General features: G+C 40.6%; 1 long non-coding RNA gene across 1 annotated transcript in view; it reads right to left on the bottom strand.

The window, feature by feature from the left end:
* Positions 1-18,349, bottom strand: part of LOC105715734 (uncharacterized) — a 48,474-nt gene extending 30,125 nt beyond the window's left edge. Inside the window, exon 1 of the long non-coding RNA XR_001107118.3 lies at positions 18,254-18,349. This is a non-coding gene — a long non-coding RNA (uncharacterized LOC105715734). The remainder of the gene's footprint in view (positions 1-18,253) is intronic.
* Positions 18,350-18,479: the final 130 nt, after the last annotated feature.

Below are 18,479 nucleotides of genomic sequence, written 5' to 3'. Positions count from 1 at the left end.
CATAAAAGTCAATCTTAACAGTTTTTACAGTACCTCTTATTTGCAGGCCACGGGATTTATATTATTGCACTTGGTGTGACTTACCGTATGTATCTGATCGTTTTTATGAATTGTTTGAGTTGTGAATTTCTATACCTTCTATTAAACTGAAGCTAATTTTTTAAATGAGTTATAGAACTGAAATTATGAACAAAATCAGTTGGGTTTAACAGTAGATTACAGAGCTGAAAGGATGAATGAGGAGGTAGATCAGAAGATCAAAGCATAGGAAGGAATAAAAGAATTAAAAACTACAGAAAAGAGCCTGAGACACACTTAACACAGTGAAAACCTTTAATATACATGCAATCTGGATCCCAGAAAGAGAGGAGTGAGGGAGCAGGACAAGAGCAATTTTTGATGAACTAAAAGCTCGGAATTTGGCAGGGTGCAGTGGCTCACACCTGTAATCCCACCATTTTGGGAGGCCGAGGCAGGCAGATCACTTGAGGTCAGGAGTTTGAGACCAGCGTGGCCAACATGGTGAAACCACATCTCTACTAAAGATACAAAACTTAGTCGGGTGTGGTGGTGTGTGCCTGTAATCCCAGCTACTTGGGAGACTGAGGCAGGAGAATCACCTGAACCCCGGAGGCAGAGGCTGCAGTGAGCTGAGATTGCACCACTGCACTCCAGCCTGGGTGACAGAGTTAGACTCCATCTCAAAAAATAATAAAATTTTTTTTTTAATTTAAAAATAATAGAAGCTCAGAATTCTTTCTGAAATTGACAAAAGACATGAAACCACAGATTCACTTCCTCAGTCGTCTCTCACTGGGGGCATTAGCTCACCCAACATCCCCTTTCCCATTCTCAGATGGCCTTGCCCTAAGGTCAGCTGTGTTCTGCCCCACCCTGAGGAAACAGGTCTGCCTTTGTAAGCTTGACCATGATCAAGCTTCATGGTCCTCAGCCTTGGAGGTTCTCAATACTCACTGAGAATTGTTTGGGGAGCTTTCCAAAAATACAGATCCCCAAACTCCTTCTCCACCCCTGAGATTATGATTCAGCTGGTTGGGAGGTAGAGCTCTGAGTATCTGGTGTTTTTTAAAGATCCCAAGATAATTCTAACGTGTAGCCATGGTAGAGAACCACCAGCAGCTGCTCAGCCTGGTACCGGGTGAGTTCAACTCCATGGGAGACATTAGAAAGATGTTTTTGCTCCAAATCAAACTGAACTCTACAATTCAAACTTGCCAGTTACAGAGCTGCTGTTTTTATCTCCATCTGTCTGATTCCTACTATTCTTCACTCAGCTTAGAATTCAAGAGAGAAAGGGGTATTACATATCAGTAGTGAAAACCTCAACAATTCACTAAACATCTTAACCATAATTCATTTAATATGAAGAATTAATTCAGTCTGACATTTCATTCCTTAGTCTGTGTCAGTCCACATCTATTTTGATTAAAATTATAATTCATGGCCAGGCACGGTGGCTCACGCCTGTAACCCCAGCACTTTGGGAGTCCAAGGCAGGCAGATCGCTTGAGGTCAGGTGTTGAAGACCAGCCTGGTCAACATAGTGAAACCCCATCTGTACTAAAAAAAATATCAAAATTACCCAAGCGTGGTAGTGGGTGCCTATAATCCCAGCTATTTGAGAGGCCAAAGCAGGAGAATTGCTTGAATTCAGGAGACAGAGGTCACAGTGAGCTGAGATCACACCACTGCACTCCAGCCCAGGCTACAGAGCAAGATTCCATCTCAAAAAAAATATGATAAAATAAATACATATAAAAATTATAATTTATATGTGTCAAGAAAATGTAAACATTATGAGGCGTCTGTGAAAATGATACATAAAAAGACCAGGGGTGTTCCCATGGCAGTCCCTATGAATTTTGCGTTCCTCTCCATTGAGTTTTACCTGCATTTTCTGAAAAAGAAATCAACTATAGTAGATGAGTGGCTCTAACTGGCTGTAAAACTATGTGAAATGTTTAGGGGGTGACCTTAGGAGGCAGAAGCAAGAAGTACCACTGTATAACCACTCAACTGGGACCTACTGCTATCACCTCCACAAAATAAGCGTATAATGAGGATGACCACCTCAGAATGCAGATAGATGAGCTAAACAGCAAGCAAGGGCAGTGAAGAATGAGTGACAGCTGAAGTGGCCTCTTGGTGAGAAGACAGGAAAACTCACCTGGCCCAGGCGTCACTAGAAAGAGAAAGTGAAAGCGATATAGAGGGTGAAGCACTGGAGACGTGCTGGCCAAAGGGTACAAAACATCAGATGGCAGCGCTGTCGTACAACATGATGACTACAGCTAACGACGATGTAAATTAGCCACCGTGGTGGCACGTTCCTGTGGTCCCGGCCGCTACAGAGACTGAAGTGGGAGGATAGCTTGAGCCCAGGAGTTTGAGGCTACACTGAGCTGTGAGCATGCCACTGTACTCCAGCCTGGGTGGCAGAGCAAGATCCTGTATCAAAAAAGGAAAAAAAAATGTAGGGAATACTTGAAAATCACTAACAGAGTAGATTTTAAGTGATCTCGCCACACATAATAAGCATGTGAGGTAAGACATGATAATTAGCTCAATTTAGCCATTTAATAATGTAAACATATTTCAAAACATCATGTGCATCATAACCATGTACAATTTTTAACTTAAAATTTATTATTATTGAGTCTCACTCCGTCACCCAGGCTAGAATGCATTAGCGCAATCTCAGCTCACTGCAACCTCCACCTCCCAGGTTCAAGTGATTCTCCTGCCTCAGCATCCTGAGTAGCTGGGATTATAGGTGCCCACCATCATGCCCAGCTAGTTTTGTATTTTTAGTAGAGACAGGGTTTCACCATGTTGATCAGGCTGGTCTATTACCCCTGACTTCAAGTGATCCACCTGCTTCAACGTCCCAAAGCACTGGGATTACAGGCATGAGCCATCGCACCCAACCAAATTTAATTTTTTTTTAAAAAAAGAAAGAAATAGATGGAAATTATGTATTGCCTCTACTAAAATTTAAATTAAAACCCTACTAAACAATTTTTTTAAACTATAAGTTCCTCTCTTAGTAGTCAGTGAAAGTGAACTGGCTCGAAGCTGTACCACAGGGGACTCTGCAGTGCCCACACATGCTTGTCATCACCAGGTTGTCATTGCAGAAGGAGCTGCTGAAACCTCACTCTTTGTGGCTCCCCATGACCTCCTGTGTCTCGATCATTGTGACTGCTGAGCAAGAGCAACCAGGATTCCCAGTAGAAAGTGAAAAACTGGGGTAAAGAAAGTGTTCAAGAATTAAGGACAGAAAATATCGTTTTGCAAGTAAACAGAACTTCCCTCTGAAAAGAGTAGACTGTATGTTGGGGTGTTATTTAGCAAGTATTTGGGTGCCTACTAAGGATTTCTTATAGATGTGTTATCTTAACTAATCTTTGTGGTTACCATATACTAAAAGTGTAAACAGGCCAGGTGCAGTGGCTTACACCTATAATCCCAGCACTTTGGGAGGTTCTGAGCAAGGAGGATCACTTGATCCCAGGAGTTTGAGACGAGCCTGAGCAACAAAGTGAGACTTCATCTCTATAAAAAAATTTAAAGATTGACTGGGCACGGTGGTGCGTGCCTGCGGCCCCAGCTACTTGGAAGGGTGAAGTGGGAAGATCGCTTGAGCCCAGGAGGTCGAGGCCGCAGTGAGCTATGTTTGCACCACTACATTCCAGTGCAATGTTCTGGGTGACAGAGCAAGACCTTGTCTCAGAAAATAAAGTGTAAATAACAATATAACATTCTAATATAGGCTATATCTTATTCTATTTAGTGACTTTCCTTTCAGTTTTCAAGATAAATTACTGCAACTGAATGTTACAGTAACAAATGTTTTTGAGTTCTGCTTAGATAAAAAGCATCACATCATTTACCCGTATTTGACAAGAGTGACTCTTTAAAGATAATGCCTTTTTTGCTACAAACTAGAATCATTAAGTTCTTTTGCCAAAGAAGGGAGAGCATTTATTTTGAAGATGTAAATCAAGATCCTTTAGCACAGATCTAAACATATAGATGCAATGAATAACAAGCCAAGTACGTGAGACTCACTGCTTCACTGTGCAAAGACTGTTAACTTGCACAGGTAGGAGCTGCTTTTTCTTGCTTCGTGGTTGCTTTCAGTACAATTCAGAAGAAACATACTCTGACACGCAAATGCCTTGGAGAGTAACATAGGTCTGTTCTGAAGATTTCTAGTGGACATCTGGGGAAAGATAACACAGCAGGGCTGTCCCAGTAAATCTGGAGACCCAAGATCTTAGGCTGTAAGATTCAAAAGTCAAGATCCAGGTGTCAGATACTAGTTATCTGCAAGTATATATAATCAAGATTAGAAAACAGATAAGTCAAATTCTTGTCTCTTAAGCTTCAAAACTGAAGGTCCCTAGGTATATTAGATAGCAGTGGTGTTTGTGTATAACAGAGATCTTAAAAATTAGAGATTTAATCACACAAGGGTTGATTCCCTCACATACAAACAACCTACAAGTAGCTAGTTCGGGGCTAATGAGGCTGTTCCACGGAGTCTTCTAATGCCCAGGCATCTTCCACTTTGCTGTTCTGATGTCCAAGGCTTCTAAACTCAAGCTCATCTCATGGTCCCAGAGGGCAATAATCGAGCTTGCATTCCAACCAGCAGGAAGGAGGATATGAAAAAAAGGCACATTTCAAGGGCATTTCCTGAAAATTCCAAATAATAATTTCACTTATTCTCTTTGGGCCAAAATTTATTCACATGGCTTCAAGTAGCTGGGCTACAGGCCAGCTAGCTAGACACATTTTCCAAGATTCTGTGTTAAAGAAGAAGACAATGGGCTTGAAATAATATGCAGTTGAGCAGAATTCATGTTTCCCACCTATACTTTCAGCCTCCAATCAAAGCTTGGGGTGGGAGGAGAGTATTTAAGACAAGAGGAGCAAACAAGGAAGTTGGCATGGATTTCCCAGCCTTTTGGCCAAGTCTGCAGGGATCAGAGTTCTGAATCAGGTAGACTCGTGCCCTTATGCTCATCTGGATGTGCTTGGAGAAGGCTAATATCCCCCGTGCCCTCACAGATGGATAAAGATAGTTGCATGACAAACTAAAGCCAATGAGCTGGAAAATGCCGTTCACAGTCCCTGAGACCCAGCATGACATGGAAAGCCCCAGTATGATGTGTTTCTCCTGTGTGTCCAGAATCATGAAGAAAAGATACTGAGAGCTGAAATCAAGTCACTTACAGGTGCTAAGACCAGGGAGAGAGGTGCTAAGACCAAGGAGGTTTGCTGGGATTAACTTCATAAGATTCAAATGAAAGAGAATGTCATGAAAGATAAAATTATATCACCATCAAAGATACTCTGAACAAAATTGAGAAAGATTCCTTTTGAAATAGTAATAGAAACAACTTAGAATCAGTTGAGATTTAAAAAAAATTGAAAGCTGAAATCATGGAGAACGGTTGATAGAAACAAGGATTTTACTAAATACCATCTCATCGACTAATTGTAAATGTGGCTCCAAAACAGACAACCAATAATATGGTTTCATTGAGAACAAATTACAATTAAATGTGGAGAAATATTTTCATATAGGTTGAGCTAAAAAGTTTTTAGTAATGAATTATTTTGTACTTTTATCTGAAGTTGTAGGATATAAAACTGAATAAAGCAAACCAAATTAGAAGTTGCTGAGGTCGCTTTTGTGGGGTTTGCTTGGTCATTCAATTACACCAACACCTTCTAATATCATTCATGGTTGACATTGGAAATATTGACTACCATGTATTTTGCTGTGCTTGAAATTCATTTGCTCATATAGAGTTTTCCACTTTGACCAGATTCCTTCTTTAATCTTAGCAAAGATGGGAAGGAACAAAGAAGGGAAGGGTGGGAGGAAGAAGAGAAGGTAGGGAGAGAGGAAAGTGGAGAAATAGATGAAAGGATAAAGGGTAGAAGGGAATTCTAGACTGAAGTAAACTAGAGAAACTATGCATTCTAAGCAGCAAAGAGGTTCTCAATATTCAGGAAAAGTTCAGGTGGGGTGGCTCATGCCTGTCATCCCAGTACTTTGGGAGCCAAGGCAGGAGGATCGCTTGAAGCCAGGAGTTTGAGGCTGCAGTGAGCTATGATCGCACCCCTGTACTCCAGCCTGGGTAACAGAGCATGATGCTATCTCTAAATAAATAAATAAATAAACAAATAGGAACAGAGAAGGGAATACCAGTATGTCTTGAATTTTGTTTGCTATGGGGGAGAGATAGCTACGAGACGAAATTGGAGAGGTGGGATTGGCGTCAGATCTTATAAGTCTGCAAGGAGTCCAGGTTTTATTCTAAGTACAAGAGCAAGTTTAAATTTCATGTAAGCAAGGAATGACAAATCTGACATGTTCAGGGAGACAGGAGATACAGTGGTTAATAGTCCAAGCTCTAGAATCAGATGACCTAGATTTAAATATCATTTCTACCATTTATGAAATGTGTGAGTGTAGGCATATTTAAAATCCGCATGTCAGTTTTCTCATGTATAAAAGAAAGATAGCAACAATCATAGCACAGCATAGGGCTGTTTTAAAATGATTTATCTGTGAAGCATGGTGACTTACCTCTGTCATCGCAGCACTTTGGGAGGCTGAGATGGGAAGATGGCTTGAGCCCAGGAGTTTGAGATCTGCCTGGGCAATATAGTGGGACCTTGTCTCTACAAAAACATTGGTAAATGTTACTTGTCTATATTTTTAAAATCGAGTGCAGCCTACTGTGTGGAAAATGGATTGAGGGCGAAAGGATGAGGAACAAGACCAGCTGAGAAGTTATTGAACTGGTCTGAGGAATAGTTCATGGGGCTTGATCTAAGTAAGTGAGGATAGAGACAAAGAAAAGAGTCTATAATTGGGGATAGAGCCAAGAAGACATGCTAATTCATTAGTGAGGATGAAGAAATAAAATAATCGATGATGGATCATGGGTTTTGGGCTGAAGAGATGCCTTTTACTGAGATAAGAAAAACTGGGGGAAGAATTGGCTTAGAAAAACATCAAAAGTTCTGTTTTGTCCGTATTCAGTTTGAGATACCTCTTACATACTCAAGTGGAAAGGTCAAGAGGGCAATTAGATGAAACCAGACAAATGTAACTGTAGCTGGCTAGACTTCTTGTAACAGAGAACAGGATTAGGCTCCCAACTCTCAAAGACGGTAAATTGTAAAAAACTGGTAATAGTGCAAATGATTCTTGTTCACAAAAATGCAGTTGACTTGTGTCTGGTGAAACGTAATGGATTATAGCCTTGGAGACCAGTTTTTTTTTTAATCTGTTTGTAAATTTATTTAAACATTTTTTATTGCATATAAACATGTGTTTCTTTGAAACAGTTGTAACAGCTTATCTCCTCACTAGTTAATGAACTAAATAACATCTCATTTTAAAATATATATTTTTTACTGCATTTTAGGTTTTGGGGTACATGTGAAGAACATGCAAGATTGTTGCATAGGTACATAAATGGCAATGTGGTTTGCTGCCTTTCTCCCCATCACCTATATCTGACATTTCTCCCCATGTTATCCCTCCCCAACTTCCCACCCCCTGCTGTCCCTCCCCTAGTTCCCCCCAACAGACCCCAGTGTGTGATGCTCCCTTCCCTGGGTCCATGTGTTCTCATTGTTCAACACCCGCCTATAAGTGGAAACATACGGTGTTTGATTTTCTGTTCTTGTGTCAGTTTGCTGAGAATGATGGTTTCCAGGTTCAAGCATGGATTTTATATTTGTATGAGAATTATAGCTTATCTTTTTTAAAAAATTACCTGTTAAAAAGGATACTTTCCAATGGAAAGAAGATGAGGGGGAAAAAAATGCTTCAACCAACCACTACCTAAAGCTGTGGCCTGTATGTAACTTAATAACCCGAGGAGAAAGAAGGTATCAGAAACATCATGAAGCCTGAACCTATAACTAGTCAGCCTCTGGCTTTGAACCTAGACCCCTTCATGAAAGGGGCTTGTAAATAGCATCTCTCTTTCCCACCTGAGTTTTGAATGTATTGAACAAAAGACAAGTGAGTGATTATTGGAAGCCAAAATATCACCTTCTTAATCATAGAAGCTAGACTAAAGGTGGGGTATGTAGCTTTGTATGAGAGCCAGTTGGGCTTTCTGTCACTGAACCCTAGAATTAGACTAACTCACACGAGCCACAGCACTGCTAAACCAGGAAAATCCTTTCAACAAATCATGCTTGAACAACTGAATACATGCATGAAAATAGATTGAATCCCAACATGTACCTCACATCACTCATAAATATTAATTCAGTATTGATCTTATGCATAAATTTATAGCTAAAACTATGGAACTTCTAGAAGAAAACAAAAGAAAATCTTTGTGATCATGGAGTCAGCAAAGATTTTATAGGTAGGACACACAAAAATCAATATCATAAAAGAAAAATATACATTGAACTTCATCAAAATTAAAAACAACATTAAAGGAAAAAACCCTCAGTAAATTGTACACTTAAAAATGATGCATTTCTCAGTATGTAAATTAAGAATCTAAAAATTTTCTATTTAGAAAAAAGATTTGTAAAAATGAAAAAAAATTAATCATAATTCACAAAGTTAACGTTCACAGAAAGAAAATAAATAATAATCAACAATAGTTACTGTTATATGCAGAGCCAAGCTATTATTCATACATTTGCAACACAAATCCCATAATATCTTCTTCTACAAGCCTCTCATTGAAATAGAAATTTTACTCATTCATTTAATTTTTTTTTAATTTTTTTTTTTTTTTTTTTTTTGATACGGAGACTCACTTTGTTCTCCAGGCTGGAGTGCAGTGGCACCATCTCAGCTCACTGCAACCTCCGCCTCCCGGATTCAAGCAGTTCTCCTGCCTCAGCCTCCCCAGTAGCTGGGACTAACAGCATGTGCCACTACACTCAGCCAATTTTTGTATTTTTAGTAGAGACGGGATTTCGCCATGTTGGCCAGGCTGATCTCCAACTCCTGACCTCAGGTGATCCACCCACCTTGGCCTCCCAAAGTTCTGGGATTACAGGCATTTTATTTCAAAATGCAGGAATTTTCTCAAACTAGTTTTCTTTCATCTCTAAGAAAGAAAAATAAAGCAGTTTAAAGTAATGAAAATCATAATTTAAACACCTTTATTGAATAAGACCTGCCTATAAGTTAAGTGCCTTAGGGGAATAGTTTATATTGACCTTATATCCAACTGAACAGTGTTTGTGGCCCGAGTTTAAAAATGATTCTGTGCCCATTAAAAGCTACCAAATATTAATTTGAGGTTCTAAAATAGTGAGCAGACCTAGTACTCAAGAGGCTGAGGCAAGAGGATTGTTTTGAGTCCAGGATTCAAGACCAGCTCAGGCAACTTAGTGAGACCTCCATCTCAAAAAATAAATAAATAAACAAAAATGAAATATGAAACAGGGTCAATATTGCAGCTTGCAATACATTCTCATGCACATTTTTTTCTTACTTTAATCAAACTTACTTTAATCAATCTTGACATATATATATACAGTAAATTATTTAAATTGGAGCTGGTAGGAATTCTCCTGTTCTTGATGGAGTTTCACCAGATAGTCTGAGGAGTTTGTATGTTTTGACCACTGTTACCAGAAGTTGTGGAGATCTAGCAAAGAAGACAATAAAGGTACTTTATGTTGAATGAAAAAACCCTCTAACAAAACTTGTGTTCTAAACTTTCAAAATATGTAACACTAGCGTTTCTTAAATCTTCTGCTTTGTTCAGTTCTGAAACAAAAACCTCTTTGCTATAGTGAGGCATGTATGATTACTTCATCACCCTCCTATAGTACATATAAGGCAGTAAGGCTCCACAGTATCCTATAGCTTTTTGTAGCCTATGGTATTGACTCAACTTCCAGAAAATTCATAGTATTTGATTTCACATTTCTTCCAATACAATTTTGACTTTTCACTCTTTTTCTCGCTCTTTGATTTATATTTCAGATCAAGGCTTTCAAAAACAAAATGCTAAGTTATAAAAAATCGAGGCCAGTGCAGTGGCTCACACCTGTAATCCCAACACTTTGGGAGGCTGAGGTGGGAGGATCACTTGAGGCCAGGAGTTTGGGACCAGCCTGGGCAATATAACAAGACTCCATTTCTACAAAAAAATAAAAAATTAATCAGGCATGGTGATGCATGTCTGTGATCCCAGGTACTTGGGAGGCTGAGGCAGGAGAAGCACTTCAGCCCGGGAGGCTGAGGCAGGAGAAGCACTTCAGCCCAGGAGGTAGAGGCTATCAGTGAGATATGTTTGCACCCACTGCACTCCAGCCTGGGTAACAGAGCTGTCTTAACAATTAAATTAAATTAATCTATACCATTGAGTCTTCCCTATTTATGAATATGTGTGAAAGATATTAATATTAAAGAGTTTTTTTTTCTTTTTCACGTTTTATTTTAGATTCCAGGGATACATGTGCAGAATTGCTACAAAGGTATATTGTAAGATACTGAGGCTTGGAGTACAATCGAACCTGTCACCCAGACAGGGATCATAGTACCCAATGGGTAGTTTTTCAACCCTTTCCCTCCCTCCCTCCCTATTCTTGTAGCCCCCAATATCTATCATTCCCATCTTTATAACCATGTGTACCCAATGTTCCACTCCCACTTTTATGTGAGAACATGCAGTGATACTGCTGATTTTTAGATTTTCCCTTATTGTTGATAAATAACACTGTAACTAAAATTTAGCTTACAGATTTAAAACATTAAATTTTTTTAAATCATAAATTGGATAACAAGCAAAGATACAAAAATATTTTCCACAGTTTTATTGAGGTCCAATTGACATATAGTAAACATAGATATCAAAAGTGTCCAGTTTGGTCAGTTTTGACATATGTACACATCCCTGGAAACCATCACAAAAAAAACAAGATGATGAGTATGTGCATGACTTCTGAGCCCTTTTGTGACCCTCTGTCATCCTGTCCTTTTCCCTCCTCCCTCCCCTTCCCAGTGCTTTCTGTTACTATAGAGTAGTTTCAGTTTTCAAGAATTTTATATAACTATGATCACACAATGTGTTCATTTTACTAACTGGCTTTTTTCATCCAGCCTAATTATTTTGAGATTCATCCATGTTGTATCCATTTATTATTATTGCAAAGTAGCATTTCACTGTCTGAATATCACACACTTTGTTTATCCATTTACCTATTGATGAACACTTGGGTTGATTCCAATTTAGGGCTATTACAAATAACACTGCCATGAACATTCATGCGTAAGTCTTTGTGTGAACATGTGTTTTTCTTTCTCTTGGATAGATGCCTAGAAGTGGAATGACCATGTCATATACTGGATGTTGTTTAATTTTTTAATAAACTGTTTTCTGAAGTTGTACCATTTCCATTCCCACCAGCAGTGGATGAGAGTTCCAGTTCCTCCATACCCTTTTACAACTCTTGGTATGATCGATTTTTTCTTAATCAGGCAGGATCTTGCTGTGGTTGCTGTTTCCCAGGCTGGTCTCAAATTCCTCAGCTCAAGGAATTCTAATACCTCCATCTCCTGAGCAGATGGGACCACAGGTACAAGCCACCACACCTGACTTGATCAGTGTTTTTTATCGTAGCCATTCTAGTGGATGTGTAGTAGTGTCTGATATGGTTTTAGTTGATGTTGAAGTCTTGATATCAACAATTATTTTAAGATATTGGGCTGGGTGAGATGGCTTGCACCTGTAATCCCAGGACTTTGGGAGGTTGAGGTAGCGGGATCACTTGAGGCCAGGAGTTTGAGAGCAGCCTAGGCAACATAGTGAAAATCCCATCTCTACAAAAAATAAAATAAAATAAAATTAGCCAGACATGGTGGTCAGGAGGCTGAGGTGGGAAGATTGTGTGAGCCCAGGAGTTCAAGGCTGCAATGAGCTATGTGCCACCGCAGTCTACCCTGGGTAACAGAGCAAGACTCTATCTCTAAAAATGGAAAAATTTTAAATAAAAAAAATTGTTAAAGATATTGGCTAGGACATCAGTATTTTTAATAGTTACCCTGGTGGTCCTAATGTGTACTCAGAGCTGAGAACCACACTGGATGAAATAAATGGCCCCTTTTAATAGAGGAGATATTTTAAGTAAAGATGTTATAGCCTGCCTTTTCACACATTTTACAGCCCTAAACCACCTTTTGCCAAATTTGGTGTTTCATATAAAAGCTGACTGGTGGTAGCTGCCATTTGCCACCACTGTGTGAAAGGAAATGAGGGTGAAAGAAGAAGTTTTTCAGGCCTTGCTAGGATTAATTATAAGTAAGCAGGAATCAAATAGTAAAAATTCAGTCATCTCAAATATCCAAAGAACTCTTACAAACTCATCAATAATACAACAAAACCAAGTAAAAATGGGAAAAAGATCTACAGATAGTAATTAAACAGATGAAGACATGCTCAACATCATTTGCCATTAGGGAAATGCAAATTAAAACAACGAGATACCACTATGCACCCATTAGAATGGCTTAAATCTGAAAACCCCACAACAGCAATTGCTGGTGAGAGTGCAGAGCAACAGGAGCTCTCGTTCATTGTCGGTGGGGATGCAAAATGGTACAGCCACTTGGGAAGACAGTTTGGCAGTTGATTGAAAATGGTGTCTTCACTTCACATCTGATGCCTCCATGCCTCGCCATGTGGCTTCATTCCCGACATAGTAGCCAGGGCTTCTTCATGACTGCTCAAGGCCGGAAGAGGCAGGATTTAAGTGCTGTGTTCACCATCACTTCTACTCTATTCTGCTGGTCAAAATACATTCAAGGGAGAGGGAGATAAATGGATCCTACCTCTTAAGGGAGAAGAAAGATGTGGCCATGGTCATCTTTGGAAAATACAGTCTACTACAGATGGCATAAAAGTTAGATTTTTAAAAATAAGCTAGATATTTAAATCAGAAACTAGTATCCCCTACAATTGAGGGCAAGTCAAATTAAATAAATGAGCAGCTTTTTAAAATGCTAAACTAAAGAAAAAGTATCATCTGTTAAAAAAGAAAAAGGAAAAGGTACCAGGATTCTAACTTCAAGTCAACCCAGGTCCCTTTATAAAAGGTGAAAGTATTCCAGCCAGGAAGAGATCGGAAAATACACGTTGGATTTGATGGTCTTGCCGACAGAGTAAGGTAATGAGACACAGTCAAAATCCAACTCGATGTAAACTGAGTTTCTTTACAGTTCCATAACACATGCCTTTTAGCCACTAGCCATCTTCTTCTGAGATACATAAGGAAGTTCCCTTTTATTTTCTTGAGACAGAGTCTTGCTCTGTCTCCCAGGCTGGAGTGCAGTGGCGCTATTCCAGTTCACTGCAACCTCTACCTCCCAGAATTACGGGATTATCCTGCCTCAGCCTCCTGAGTAGCTGGGATTACAGGCATACGCTACCACACCTGGCTAATTTTTGTATTTTTAATAGAGATGGGATTTCACCATGTTGGCAAGACTGGTCTCAAACTCCTGACCTCAAGCGATCTGGCCACCTGGGCTTTCCAAAGTGCTGGGATTACAGACATGAGCCACCACGCCTGGCTGAAGTCTGTTTTTAGTTTTTATTGGTCACTCTCCAAAGAGGAAGCCACCTGGGGAGTTTCCCCCAACACCATCGTCTCAACTATGGGCTGTGATTCCGTGTTCATGACCTCATGGGTCGTTCTCGTCCCCACCTCCCAAACTCTTTCACTGCCACTCCTATATCGTGAAGCTATTTCTGGAGTGTTCCTCTCACTTCAGGCTTTAACTGTGCCCTGAGGACACCATTTCCACTGCAGCTTTCTCAAAAGACAGTGGTTTATTCTCTTAAATTCCAGCAACTTTAAGTCTGAAAGGTGAGCTCCTCACTGCTACTTGCAAATCATAAATGGCTAATCTTTTTATTAAAAACAAAACTCCAAGCAAACGAGAAAAGCTTTCTCATTTGAGGCTCATGACGCTTGACTAAACAACCCAGTTCTCCTGCTTGTCATTTCAAAACCCTGACACGTGTCTCCCTGTCACCTTTTGAGATAAGCTTAAATCCTGTCATCATTCTGTTTGCCTGAAACAGTCATGAATTATAACTCTGTCACCTAGGACAAGTGCAGTGGCATGATCACAGCGTTCTGCAGACTCAAAGTTCTAAGTTCAAGCCATCCTCCCATCTCACCCTGCTGAGTAGCTGGGACTACAGGCACACATACCACACTCAGCTAATTTCTTATTTTTTGTAAAGATAGTCTTGCTGTGTTGTCCAGGGTGGTCTCAAACTCCTGGACTCAAGCGATCCTCCTGCCTTAACCTCCCAAAGTGCTGGGATTACAGACATGAGCCACTGCATGTGGCCTACAATTGTTCCTTAGCTTCCCATCCACTTGGCAATTTGGTACTCTTAAAGGTATCCCAGTCTTGAGACAATAAGTGATGTGGCCACCCCAATCCTGAGTGACTTAAACAGTTAGCTGGGATGATGCACATAGCCCCTTAGCCTCTCATTTCCTTGGTCATCTTAGCCACGCAGCCCACGGTCACTCCCTGGACTTTGTCAGCACCCATAAGCTCACCACCTCCAGAAGCAAGTTCACTCTGCCTCACTTCTGACCACAATAACCCATCCTTCCATCTGGTTTGTTTGGCCACTCCCATGGCAGCCAAATTTCTCCAAACATAGCCCTGCAGGAGAGAGGCACAACCGAGCAGATGGCTTCCACCATAATTCATGATTGCCAGTTTTAAATGGACACTGAATCTGCCCGGAAATCCCATTACAGTTTCTGATCACCTGTCTCTCCCATTCTCTTCAATGACCTTATCAGACTTTCTCCAGCTCCCCAAATCTATGCCTGGGTGATCTCCAAGTTCACTCTCAGCAGATGACCCTGCTTCTGGCAAGGAAAACAGAAGCTTGAGATTAGATTTCCTTATGTTACAGCCATATATGAAAGAAGATCCTTATCTACTCTAAACCCACCGTAAAATGGAGGAAGCCTCCTTTCTCTTATCTGGGAGCCCATTCATTTACCTACACTTTGAACTCAACCCACTTCCGTCTTGAAAACTTTTCACCATCAGTTATTTCTACTCTCTTGTTAATGTCGACTCCTCACTCTCATCTCAATTCTTCCTGTTTGAAAATCATTTTTTAAGAAAATACATAAAAGGCTGGGTACAGTGGGGCTCATGCCTGTGATCCCAGCACTTTGGGATGCTGAGGTGGGAGGATCACTTGAGCTCAGGAATTAAAGTCTGCAAGTGAGCTATGATCACACCACTGCACTCCAGCCTGGGCAACAGAGCAAGACCCTGTCTCTAAAAATAAAATAAAATAAATAAATGAAATCTTCCTCAATTTCATATCCTCCACCCACTGCCTCCCTGTCCCCTTTCCCCTCTTCATAGGTGATATGGTTTGGCTGTGTCCCCACATAAATCTCACCTTGAATTGTAATAATCCCCAAATGTCAAGGGCAGGACCAGGTGAAGATAACTGAATCATGGGGACTGTTTCTGCCATACTGTTCTCGTGATAGTAAATAAGTGTCACGAGATCCGACGGTTTTATAAATGGGAGTTCCCCTGTACATGCTCTCTTGTCTACTGCCATGTAAGACATGACTTTGCTCCTCGTTCCTCTTCTGCCATGATTGTGAGGCCTTCACTGCCATGCTGAACTGTGAGTCAATTAAACCTCTTTTCTTTATAAATTACCCAGTCTGGGGTATGTCGTTATTAGCAGTGTGAGAACAGACTAATACAATAGGCAAACTATTTACAAGGGTTGCTTTGCTCACCATCTTCATTTCTTCACACCCTGTTCACTCCTCAACCCACTTTGGCCTGCAGCCCCATCATGCTATTATAATTGGTTTCTGAGGTCACTAACATTGGTAAAGCCAATTACCATGTCTGTCTTGCTGGCTTGTCCTTGCAACACATCTGGATATTGCTGACCACATCCTCTCACTCTTGTGGCTTCCACAGCACTTTCTCCTGGTTTTCCTCCTACCCCTTTAAAGCTCTTCCTCTGTGTTCTTTGTGGACTCTGTGCCCTCTACTTTAGATGGTGGAGCTCCTTAAGACTTAGCCCTAGGCCTCTGTTTCATCCCACATCATAGTATCTTTTTGCAATCTCATAAATCACCACCTATATGATTACTCAAAATGTGTATCTCTGACTCTGAACCACACTTCTCTGGGCAAAGGACTCTTCCATACAATTCTCTACTTGATGTCTCCCTGATGTCTTAAAGATTTGTCAAATTCAACTTGCAAACAATAAAGCTCACTATTTTCCTCTGCCCAAATACCACTCTTCCAGAGTTCCCATCTTGATAATGGGACTGTCAGCCACCATCATACAAACCTGATTCTTAGGAGTCATCCTTGCCTGCCTGCTCTTCTCCCTCTGCCTGTATCCAGTGCTCTCAATCTCTGGCCAACTACCTTCTAACTGTGTCTCAGGTTCACCCATTTTTTCCCATTTCCACTGCTGCCAACCTAGTCAAAACCATTATACAGTTGACCCTTGAACAACATGGGTTTGAATTGCATGGGTTCATTTATACTTGGATTTCCTTCTGCCTCTACCATCCCTAAAACAGCAAGATCAACCTCTCCTCTTCCTCCTCCCACTAAAATTGAGTAACGTGAAGAAGATGAGGATGAAGACCTTTATGATGATCCACTTCCACTTAATAAATAGTAAATGTGAGATCAGTCACAGTGGTTCATGCCTGTAATCCCAGCACTTTGGGAGGCCGAGGCAGGAAGATTGCTTGAGGCCAGGAATTTGAGACCAGCCTGGGAAACATAGCAAGACCCATCTTACAAAAAATTATTTAAAGTAAAATAAAATTAGCTGGACATGATGGTGCATGCTTATAGTCCCAGCTGCTCAGAAGGCTGACGTAGGAGGATCTCTTGAGCCTAGGAGTTTGAGGCTACAAGGAGCTATGATCTTACCACTGCACTCTAGTCCAGGAACAGAGTGAGACTGTCTGTGAAAATAAATAAATAGAAAATATATTTTCTCTTATGATTTGTTAATAACAGCTTCTCTAGCTTACTTTATTGTAAAAATACAGTATTTAATACATATAGTATATGTTCATTGACTATGCTATCAGTAAGGCTAATAATTGGCTGTGACTAATTATTATTTTAGAAGGACAGTTTAAAACCACTTGATCATCACCTGACATTCTTGGTATGGGGTCGGGGGAGCCCTCTCCTGTGCTGCTCATACCTGACTAGCTACCTACTGTAACAGAACAATGCCAGGTTTTAGGGGTACCAAACTGCTGCACAGTTGAAAATCCATGTATAACTTTTGACTCCCTCCAAACTTAACTACTAATAGCCTACTGTTGGCCAGAAGTCTTACTGATAACAATCAATTAACACATATTATGTTATATGTATTTAAATAAATACTGTATTTTTACAACAAAGAAAGCTAGAGAAAAGAAATTATTAAGACAATCATAAGGAAGAGAAAATATATTTTCTATTTATTTATCATTTATTTTCCCTAATTAATATATCACCTTGACATGCTGAATATTAATTTGTCTATTGTCTGCTTTCTACCAACTAGAATGCACCATGCATGAGAGCAGAAATTGTTTCCTCTATTTTCATTGTTCTTAGAAGTGTAGGTGCTTCGGAAATAGTTTCTCATTAAACAAATGACAGAACTATTTGAAATTGCCTAGTTAACACATGCATCTAGTTTATCTTTATGTCTCCACCACCTTCCCCAACATATAAGTCTTTGAAGACACAGCTGTAGAGAAGGGGAGGGTTATTTAACCACCATTTACAAACCGTAACTGAGTTTAACTTCTGTATTTTCAGACCTCCCAGCGACTTTCTCTCAGGAAACTCCACTCTCAACTGACAAGTGCTATTTCCAGCCAGTCCTTTGCTATTGCACATAGTGAGGCCATGAATGCCCTGTGCCGTGTGCATCACTTATTTTCAACAGCAGATCTTTGTAATACACTCCCGGAAGTGGGGCGGCTGGGTCAAAAGGCGAATCCGTACATAAGCTAAATAGATATTGCTCAATTCTCGTCTACGGGGTTCAAACCATTCTGGATTTCTATGAGCAATGCATGTCAGTGCGATTCCTTTACACCCCAGCCCGCCAGCTGAGCGTGGTTAAACGTGGGGAGAGAGGACGGTGAGGTTACCAACCTGTTGGTTGAGAAAGGGCCTCTGCCCAGCGCGCCCTTCCTCCACTCCCACCCGAGAGACAGCTGAACTCCGGCCAGGATGCGGGTGCCGCCTGTCCAGCCCTGCGCTGCGTCCCCTGAGGGCGGGCTGCAGGCGGCCGGGAAGCCTTGCACAACCGGCCCCAAAGAGGAAGCCCAGAAAGTGCTGAAGTAAACACTTGGGCAGACTGTTGCAACATAAATCGGCC

Source organism: Aotus nancymaae, unplaced genomic scaffold (assembly GCF_030222135.1).
Source record: "Aotus nancymaae isolate 86718 unplaced genomic scaffold, 86718_ANA_hifiasm-v0.15.2.pri h1tg000077l, whole genome shotgun sequence".
Classification (NCBI taxonomy): domain Eukaryota; kingdom Metazoa; phylum Chordata; class Mammalia; order Primates; family Aotidae; genus Aotus; species Aotus nancymaae.
This window is presented reverse-complemented; position numbering and strand designations above follow the sequence as displayed.